This window comes from Grus americana, chromosome 6 (assembly GCF_028858705.1).
Source record: "Grus americana isolate bGruAme1 chromosome 6, bGruAme1.mat, whole genome shotgun sequence".
NCBI classification, from domain to species: Eukaryota; Metazoa; Chordata; class Aves; order Gruiformes; family Gruidae; genus Grus; species Grus americana.
In genome coordinates this window covers 5,252,108-5,262,194 of record NC_072857.1, presented here as the reverse complement: position 1 = coordinate 5,262,194, position 10,087 = coordinate 5,252,108, and the positions used below count along the sequence as shown (strand labels likewise).

General features: G+C 42.1%; 1 protein-coding gene across 2 annotated transcripts in view; it reads left to right on the top strand.

The window, feature by feature from the left end:
- Positions 1–542: 542 nt before the first annotated feature.
- ARHGAP15 (Rho GTPase activating protein 15) overlaps positions 543–10,087 on the top strand; it is a 333,198-nt gene continuing 323,653 nt past the window's right edge. Inside the window, exons 1-2 of one of the 2 annotated variants that reach the window (XM_054830636.1) lie at positions 543–706; positions 1,054–1,113. The gene's annotated coding sequence lies outside the window, so the exon portion shown is untranslated. Of the gene's footprint in view, positions 707–829; positions 1,114–10,087 lie in introns of those variants that run through there. The other variant, XM_054830637.1, reaches the window with a different exon arrangement.

Genomic DNA, 10,087 nt, shown 5'->3' with positions numbered 1-10,087 from the left:
ATGCTTAAACTTCAGGACGGCCTCAATTTTCTCAGGTTGTATGGTAGCTCTTTGGTCTATTGTAGGGAAAAAACGACAAAAAAAAATCCCCCTATTCTGACAAAGCATCAACAGAGGGCTCTGCAGCCTGACCAGCACCACAGCGGTCCTCGCACACACACCACAACCACCCTGCCCTGCAAGGGAACCCCCCGCTGCACTGGGGAGATGAGCCCTCATTTTGTAAGTCGAGCTAGAAATACCGGAAAGGCACTATTGTTTCTTGCTGAAAAAAAGGCCACGGGGGAAGACGTTGGTGAAGACGTATGCAATGGGCTTTTCTAGAGCCCTGAAGGGGCAGAGCTGTGTCTGAATCTGCTGTTTCTCTGGGTTCCCCCTGCCTGAGAAGGGACCGTTATGGTGAGAGATGCTACGGGAAGTGAAGCAGGGCAGCAGCTGTGTGTGCCTGTGGTTCTCCATGGGCTGCTTCACGGAGAAGTGTTAAAACAGAAAATCAAAGAAACAGAAGTGTTTATCCGGGTGACCTTCATCAGGCAATAGTACAAGTGAATTATTTTTTTTTCTACTAGCAAGCTCTCTGATTGGCTAGAATTTGCTATTTTATAAATCTAAAGTCAGTGTCATGTTTACTGAAGCTATATTTCAAAATAGCAACGCGGATTTATTACAAGCTATTTATTTCAGTACTCAAAGGGTTTCACTGAAGGTAAGAAAAGGGAAGTGGTCTTTAGGCTTAGAATCGTAATTCCTTCCAGCATTTCCTTTCAAACCTCATGTTTACCTTCTGCAAAAACTAACCCTCCCTGTTTGTTGCAATTTTAAGAGAGGAGCTGCTTTCATACTTTAAAATTTTGCTTTTTCACCAATTCAGAAGAGTTTTGCACCAAACCTGGGTGTAAGTCGCTCACTGGTGAGATGCTTAGCTTCTGCTGTTGCAGGAAGTGGTTTTACTATTTTTTTTCCTGCTTTCTTTCTGTCTTTATGAGCTGCAGGAGATTAACCCCAATGCTGCCTATAGACATGTGACCTAGATGTTTTCCGTTTTTGAAATAGTAAAACTGTTGCTGGTTGATGGCAGTATGAGATGAGACGACGACGTCTGTGAAGCTGTAGGTAAGGAGCCTTAAATTAGTCTTAATGCAGTTTAGGAAAGCTGCTGCTAAAGATTTTTAAAATAATCATAACTGTATGTATTTTGTGTTTAATACAGATTATGTTAATCACACAATTATTCTATTTCTGTTGGCATTTGTGAATTTGAAAGCAATGAACAGCAGCGTAGACGGTACGGATGTGAAATGGTGTTTTAAAGGCAAAATTAGCATTCAGAATCTAGGAAATCTGTTGCATCCTATGCAAGAGGCGACTATATCTGACCTTCTCTAGTATCCTAAACCGCTAACCCCTTCTCTTGTCCCTGCCGGTACTAACTAGTTGTCCCCAGAAGGTAGAAAAGGCTGGTGGCACTGGATGGGAAATGAGATTAAATCACGTTTCCCAGCATTTGCCTTTAGTAGGTGCAATTAAGCCCTGTTTGATTAACTGGCTTCCCTGCCAGTGACCACGAGGGAAGAGATTAGTAGCAGTGGATAGTGTAAGAGTTAGTGAGTGGTAAGGGTAGGTATTTAGTTGCTACTCAGTATCTCTAGAGACTGAAGAGATCTTGCCCTCCTTGGTATCAAAAAGTTTGGTACCTCTCTATTATTTGTCGGTGGTGTTAATAGGAATAGGACATGGGGTGGCATAAAGGACATTGCACAAAAACTATCCGTGGTTCGTCTACGGGCACTCTCAATGCTGTTCCTCGTGGAGCTGTGCAATGGAGGTGTCATGGTAGCATGTTGCCTGCATGAGACTCTTTCGATCCAGACTAATTCCTCCTCTGCTTCAGAGCTGGCCAGAAAACAGTTGTGCGTCCTGAGTCCCCATCTCGCTCGAGGCTTTCTATCAGAGGAGATAGCTTTGCGTTACTGTCAGTGGGCAAACGCTGCTTTCTGGCCTTCAGAGCCTTACAAGGAAATAGCAATTTAGGAAGATGTTCAAATAACACAATATAACGTGCTTTGGTTATAGGCCACATAAAGGAGAGCCAGAATTAGCAAGATTTGTTCTACGGTGAAGATTTGTTTTCCTGGTAACGTGTAGTTTGCTGCAAACTTTGTGACATGTACTCATGTTTGTAACTGTTAGCCTTATCGTAAGAAGCAACTTGCTTTTCCTTTGGAAGTGTGGGTCAGAGTTGAAAGATATCACACGTGGCTTGAAGCTCATTTTGAAATTGTGCATACTAATTGGAGACAGATTTTAGCGCAGTGTTGTAAGATTACATTTCAAATTTTCTGTACTTTTTGGAGAAAAAAAAATCTGTCCTGCCTGTATATACAAATCAGCACAGACAGGGAAATTGTATAAAAAGAACATGTTCTCTTCCTGGGCTGTGTTTGTAGTGGTTTTTATGTTACTGCTGCAATGTCTTAGAGACATTTGAAATGCATTTTCCACAGAGCTGTGAGATTTGGTAAAGTAGTTTAAATTCTCAGAGTTATTTTTCTTTATTTTCTCCCTTCCCTGCAACTTACCTCTTTGTGTCCAAGGGAAATGAATTTAAAAGCAGCATCTCTTGTTCACTTTACCTCTCAATCCAATTACATCTGTAATGTACATTTGTTCATTTTCTTTTCCAAATAGAGTGAGCAGCTGAAGTGCTCTCTATATTTTAAAGCTCCTGCTGTACGCTATTATTGAATTACAAAAAAACTTTGCCTTTTTGGCAGCATTTGTTGTAGAAACTTCCTTTTGCTTTGATACAAGAGATACCCTATCCTGGAAGAAATACTCCATCTTCTTCCAACCGAGCGTGTGTTTGTGGTGGCCCCCTTGGTAGCCACTCTCAGGGCTGGGATTGCCATGGTAGCAAAGGAGAGGTCCGTATCAGACCATGGGCTTGGGCATGTTCCTCCCCACCTGGAGTGAGGCAGGAACCAGAAACTAGAATGATGAGAGGTACGTTTTGATTGTTCTCCTGATGTTTGGGTGGCACACCACCACAAACTCCAGTGTGGTGCTAGCTTAATTGAAACAGCCGTACACAGGTCTGGTTTGGATTTCTGTATTTACTTCTGGTCCCAGAAGTTATTACTTCTTTTCAGTGACAGATATGAATGAGATGAGCTTCAGGCCAGGCCCTAAAAAGTAGTATCCCACGTGATGAGTTTGGAGTGCCCATCACGGTTGTTAGTGCTTTAGTGAGGATGGCTTTTGCTGCAGTGTTGAGACTTCAGCTTTGTTCTCTGCTCAGGAGTCCCACAGACTTATAGCAGTTGGAACTAGTCTTCTCCTGGCCTGTTTCTACTGAGTCATTTAGGGCTTAGTGGGTTATAGGTAGTGTCTTCTGAATTTTTTGAGGCTCACAATGTGCAGTTCTGATACTTGTCTATTTTTCTTGACTTTTTTACTTGCCTCTCTGTTGTGTCAGCTCAGGCAGTGTGAGTTACTAACCATTTAAGGAGTTGTTAAAGCCTGAATGCAGCTAAAAGCTGTCTCTTGATGTTGGAGAAGTCTGTTAGTGCTTACGTGTGTTCTTAATTAGAAACCTGAAACATGGCAGTTGTACAGAATGTATCCTAATCCTTTATATGTAGGTGGTGTTTGGGCTGATCTCTTTTAAAGACAAAACAAAGCATCGTTTGATCTCTAGCTAGTCCCTACATATCACTTTTCTCCTAAGTAAGACTTCCACATGGATGTATCAAACCTATTTCTTGTTTCTACAAAGACAGAAGCTGGTACTGGTGGATCTCATCTATATGAAGGTGATATCTCATCTATATGAAGATGCTTTGATCATTTTCCTGGTTTCATTTGTTGATAGCATTAGTCCTGAAGAAAAGACATTGGATGAGGCTTTGGGCAGCGTGGTCTAGTGGAGGGTGTCCCTGCCCGTAGCAGGGGGGTTGGAACTAGATGATCTTTAAGGTCCCTTCCAACCAAAACCATTCGATGATTCTATAAAATTTTGGCCCAGCTTTTGACCATGTATCTTCCATGATAAACAAGTGGCATTCAGAGCACAACAGCAGATTTCTTTATCTGGTTACACAAACTGCACAAACTCGTCCCTTTTTTCATCCTGTGGTGGCTCCCAACAGCTTTTGTCACCATCGAACTAATTGCTGTAATGTCCTTTTAGTCTCACAGCAGGCTGAAGGCCCTGGTGCCATCAGCTTGCTCACAGTGGCACACTTCCCTGATGGGTGTGCGTTTGGGAACCTGTGAGCTTGGTGTAGGTCAGGAGGTATTGGTGTTACCTGCATCTGAAACCTTGTCATAAAGTTGGTCTACTTCAACCAGCGGTCTTGATGAATATTAATTTCAATGACAGCTCTCTTATCAACATCTGAAGGACAGAGGTGGTTGTTCTTTTGCCGTGCTGGATGCTACGTTTGTGCCTTCACGCACTCGACATGCCTCTGTCAGTCTTCCCTGCTTTGAGAAATACTATAAAAAGGGTGTATTGGAGACTCACTACAAAACAAACACTGTTAGCTCCTCATTTGCACTGGACTTCCTCAATGCAGATCTATTTTTATTTTAAGACTAAGACCTCTTCTTGCGGAATCTGTGGACTCCCATCATCTTTATTACAACTTGAAACACCGTGGGGTGCAAACTTCCAGGCTGGCTGAAATAGGAGCAAAAGAAATGCTACTGGATTATTATTTTTTTATATATATATATATTTTTTTTTTTTTTTTAAGAAGGTTGTCTGAATGAGAAAAGCAGACATTAATTTTCTGGGCACAGATATTTAGATGCTGCAAACTGACCATGGGCCAAATCTAACTCATGCTAGAGCTCAGTCTGTGGACTCAGCCCGGTCATGGTGGAGCAGATTTTCAGTGCATTATTGGCTCATGCTAAAGTCACCTGGAAGTTTTGAGTTCTGACATGTATAGAAGTGAGTCCTGTTTGCCAGAAACTAAGAACCCAAAATTCATATATGCTTCAAAATTTTGGCCCTTTTCTCTTCATTTCTCTGTATTCCATTCACCTTACTTAGCATGAGAAAGAACTGTTTTGGAAATTAGGTAGGAAAGATATTGGAGGGTTATTTAGCAGATATTGGTATCCTCCAAATTAGCTTCTGAACTTCTAGGGGTATGTGCAAGTGACATAGTAAAATACTAACTCAGTGCACAGATACCTACTTGAAGCATTTCTCCAGTAAATTAACTAAGCAAGTTTGATATTACTATGGTTAGTGGTTTAAGGTTGTTTAAGACACAGTATAATGCTTCCTGCCATTTGAGATTGACAACCAGTAAATCATTCACTTGTAGTTAAGCTGGGTATTGTGGGTTTGTATTGTGGTTTTTCATTAATATTTCTTCCAAAGTCTGTGCCTGATATCCTAAACAGGCACAGTCCTTGAACAAATGAATTTAAAGTGATGTCTCATTCCTTCAGTGTGTCCATCAGTTTTCAGCACAACTGCAACATGGTAAGGAGGAGAAAAGGAGGAAGAAAAAACAGAAGTAAATGTAGCTTATAGCTGAAGAGATGTGCTTTAATCAGGTGCTTGCTCTTTGTTTCTTATTTCTTTTCCTGCCACACCCTGAGCAAAGCCACCAGTGTGTTTGGTGCTGAATCAGACACAGAAGCGCCTATCTGAACCACATAGAGAGGTTCCTCCTAGGCAAGACATAGTCCTTAGCATGTGTACTTGTTTGCCTGCTGCTCAGGGTGTTGCTAAACTCTCTTCCTTTGAGGGTAAGGAGGGAAATGACATAGATATGTTGTGAAGACAATTGAAGGTCTGGAGTTCTGTCTCCGAGAAAGTCACCTCCATGGCTCGTGGGTTCATCACCAGCCTGCTGTACATCAGGATGCTCTCAGCATTTCTGGTGTCTCCGCTGCAGCTGTGGCTCAGGAGGCACCTGCTGGCTGGCTAGCCAGATGTCTGCTTGGGACAGTGGACTTGGAGGAACTGAGCAGTCCGCAGTGGGGGAATGGACCCAACACTGGCAACGTGTCCCACTGTGTGGGGGATTCCCAGCCCATGTATTGATGATGGCTCCCCCAAACCCTCCCCCACATTGCAGGAGAGCCTGGTGGTAACACCATGGGTATCCATGGCAAACACCAGCAGAAGCTTCCTTGGGCTCTCTCAGAAAAAATGCATTTGTAGCAAATGGTTTTGCTACAAATGAGTCAACATTTTCCACTAGGCAAGTGTTACACCAAACTTTCCAACTGGCCGAGCTGCTTTGACACATGCTACCTTTTGCACTTGGGGCTGAGTAGTGCTGAGGCTTGATCTAGAAAGATTAATGTTTCTAGTATCAGCAGTATGTTGTATGCTTGGTTACTGTATTAGCAACAAAAGCAAAATATAGTAACCAGTAGTAATGAGTAATCAAATTCTTGTGATGATTTTTGGACTAGGAGGTGACATTAATCCATCTGCTCTTCTTGGAGTGCCAAAGGAAGCAGAAATGCTCCAAATAATGAAGAACTGACATGGTTTTGTTCATTAATCCCTAGGTCCTGGTAAAGGCATGGAGTTCCCCTGGTCTTAGCAGAGGCTCAGTGAAACCGGTCTCTTCAAACCATTCTTGACTCTCCTTTGGACAGCCTAGCGCTGGCTCTGGATTGAGCAGTGTGTAGTTGTATAGACCTGAGATGTTCAGAATTGCTGCACAGAGATTTTAATTGGAAAACTTCTTTTCTAGTTTTAATTTTCATCTGAAGTTTGGGTCTTTTTATAAAAATCTTTTTTAGAGTGCGAATAAGTGAAGAGAGGGATTCTATTAAGATGTGGGACAAAAAATTATATAAAATAAAAGAATGAAAAAAGTTAAACGCACAGATTTCTTACCAGACTCATAGCACGCACTAAGATACAGATGTTTAGGGAATAATGTTGATGCACTGTAAGGACATTTTAACTTGGGTACGTAGGACTGCAAGGGCTCACCTGAGCTGACAGCAGCAATTTCAGCCAACAATGTATTTGAGGAGTCCATCAGCTCCACATGTTACTGCGTTACCGAATAAACCCACAGCCGACAGCAGATGTGTCACTCGTTGAGTACTTTTGCTCTTAACAATGTTGGGGGGCGGATGAATGGCTGCCACTCTTCTACGACTGTTGGTGTTTCCACATGGATCTGGCACCATCGCTCTCCTACCGTGGTTGCTGCTGACTCTGATTCCCCCGACCAAGTGCAGCACATCTGTGATGAGACTGGTGCTGCAGGTAGGCTCTGGTTCCCTGGCCTACAAGGTTTCTGTAGTTTTCATTGGTCCCTCACAAAACAATGTACATTTGCAGTAGAAATTTTAGGTATAATTAACAGAGCCTATGCTCAAACTTCTTGCATAGTCAAAGAAAATATTTTTTTGACACCGCAATACCTTTGGCATTTCCCTTTTGCTGAAAGCAGACATCTTACCTACACAATGTGATATCAGATACTATCACATAAAACAAATACCTTTGACTTCTCCCCGCTTTGCCACGTGGTGCCGAGGAGCAGTGTGGTGGGGCAGGCACTCCTGCCACCTTATGCTCCACTCTGGGCCATGGCAGAGGCGGCTGGTGAAGAAAGCAAACTGGGGGCCCCAGGAAATGCAGAAGAGGGGCTTGCTTGATGCAAGCCACAAAGAATTTCCCCTTCTAGTTCCTGCTGTAGCTTAAAAGTTTTCTCCTAAAATTGTAGGTGCTGGCTCTGCTGCGTTTCACAGCAGCGTCTCTTGCAAGAGCAGCACCAGGAGCTCTGCAAAGGAAAGTGGAGATGGAGTGTGGGAACAGATTAAAAGTGTCTGGAGCTTTTTTTTCCCCTTCAGATGGGAAGTGGGAGCAGTGAGAAGTAGTAAGGGAGCAGCTGCAGGATCACAGCACAAAAACTGCTGCAGATATGTACGGAGGATTGAGAGAGGGTAGCAGGGACAGTTTCATGTGCACAGCACAGGGAATTGAACGTTATCCTGGGGAGCTGGGAGGGAGGGGGTCTTACTGTCTGAATACGGGACAAGCCGCTTATTGTAGACACTACTGAGGCAGGCAGTGTCAGAAAGAAATAGTTTTATCATAAGTTTATTTTTTATTTTTAAGTCTGAGTAGCTTTAAAGACTTTCCTATTCAATAATCTCAGTATCTCAGTTGGACAGACATGTCTTCTGTAGGATGATGGATATACGGAACTCCAAAATGGATTAAGACATAGCAAATGTGCATTTAAACTACTAAGATGAGGGAATTCTTTAATATACCCCTCAGCAAAAGTGTTAGAGGTTAAAACAACTGCCACTGCCTCACCAAAGGCTTAGCAGAGCTCAAGAAGGCCTTTTTCCTAGTGAAAGGGATGCTGCTGGTGCAGGAACTGAGGACCAGGAAGCAAACTGAGGCGTGACTTACAACAGCTCCAAGTGTTCGGTAGTGCACGACTGATTTAGAGGTAGAGAGGGATAAAACTTGTGTGTAGCCTTACTCAGTGATGAACGTGAGGTGCCTCCTCCACCATGGATCAACCAGTGGAGCGTGTGCCTGTACGTGAATGTGGTGCAGGTCATAAATGTGCTGTAACGTCCTACCCCACCTGGCCGTATGATAGCTTGTTTGTATAGCCGCCGTCAAATTGAAACCGAAATTTCTATTGGCAAAGCTCTGAAATTTAGAACTTATAGGAAGTTTGTTTCTTTGGTTATTTGCAGCAAGCTTTCAGGCGTTTAAAAAATATTTTTCTAATACATCAGTTTGTCTTGTGGTACTAACTCTTCTACTTCTCCAGAGAGTTTGGGCTGTTCCAAAATTACCATCACCACATGTCTAGTTCAGGTAAGCATAGAAAGTTTGGATGAATATCTGAATCTCTGTGAGAAGAAGTTCTGCAAAATTGAGCTGGAAGTATTTCAAGCAGTCTTACTTTGAAATTTCTGTCACTTCTGCTTCTGCTTGTATCTGTAAATACTGCAAGAATAACCTTTCCCATAGTATCTCATCACTTCAGATCTGGCAACATTAAAAGTAACAACACTTTTCTGAACATTTAGGCTATAGGAACAGATTTCTTTCAAGCACCGGAGAAAATTTGTGATTCTTATGTGATCTTCCTAGAGAAAACATTGAATATCTTTTTTTTTTTTTTTTTTTAAATTCAGAATTAGACAGCTTTAAACTAAAAAGTTACCGTGCCACAAGCATCATATGCAGGTGTAAAACGAGTTTAGAGCTGGTCAGTCTTACCTGTGGGTGGTTGGAAAGCCATGACTTTACACTGCACTTATCTGCAGTATATAAATGTATAGCAGAAAAGAAGGAAGTAGAAGGAAATTATCTTTTCTTCAGCTGTTAGGTGAGGGCAGGTCAGGAGTATCCAGGCATTCCATTTAGCACTTCTCAGGTCTTATTTGGTGTCAAATCAATTAAATTGTTATGAACTCTTATAATGCTGTAAACTACTTGCTGCCACTGGTCTAAAGTCTAAACCATACTCATTCTAATATTCAGTGTTGTAGGATGCGTTAGAAGTGTTGCATATCAGGTGATATTCCTAGTTTGGTTTTTTAATACTGTCTATATATGGCCAATATTCATCATTTGAAGGATTGTAGTCTAGCTTGCACAGCATGGAAAATGGAGGCAGGTGTCGCGGATCAGATGCACTCCAGAAAGAAATGAAATGAAATGCGCTGCCAGCAGGAAGACCTAGAAGTAGCAATTTTTCCCAGGCATGTTCTTTTACATATTCAACTGAATTTCTACTATGGACGACTGTTCCCGGAACATATGCAGGCCAAACTGTACACAAAGGATACTTTTAGCTTCAAGTTCTACTTGAAACTGAGATATTAAATTGACACAGGAGTAGTGAAAATAGACTCCATTATGCTATCCCATATGATATATTGGGACAGACGAACTTTTGAAACAACTGTTACCTTTCCTTAGACCTTCCCTTGTAATATGATTAAGAAACTAAATGATGCAAGAAGAGACGTGACCATATGCAGTCACTTGCTGATCTGAAGAAGCTCTTTTACTCTATTGCATGTGGTTTCGTTGTTTCCAATAATATCCTAGCGA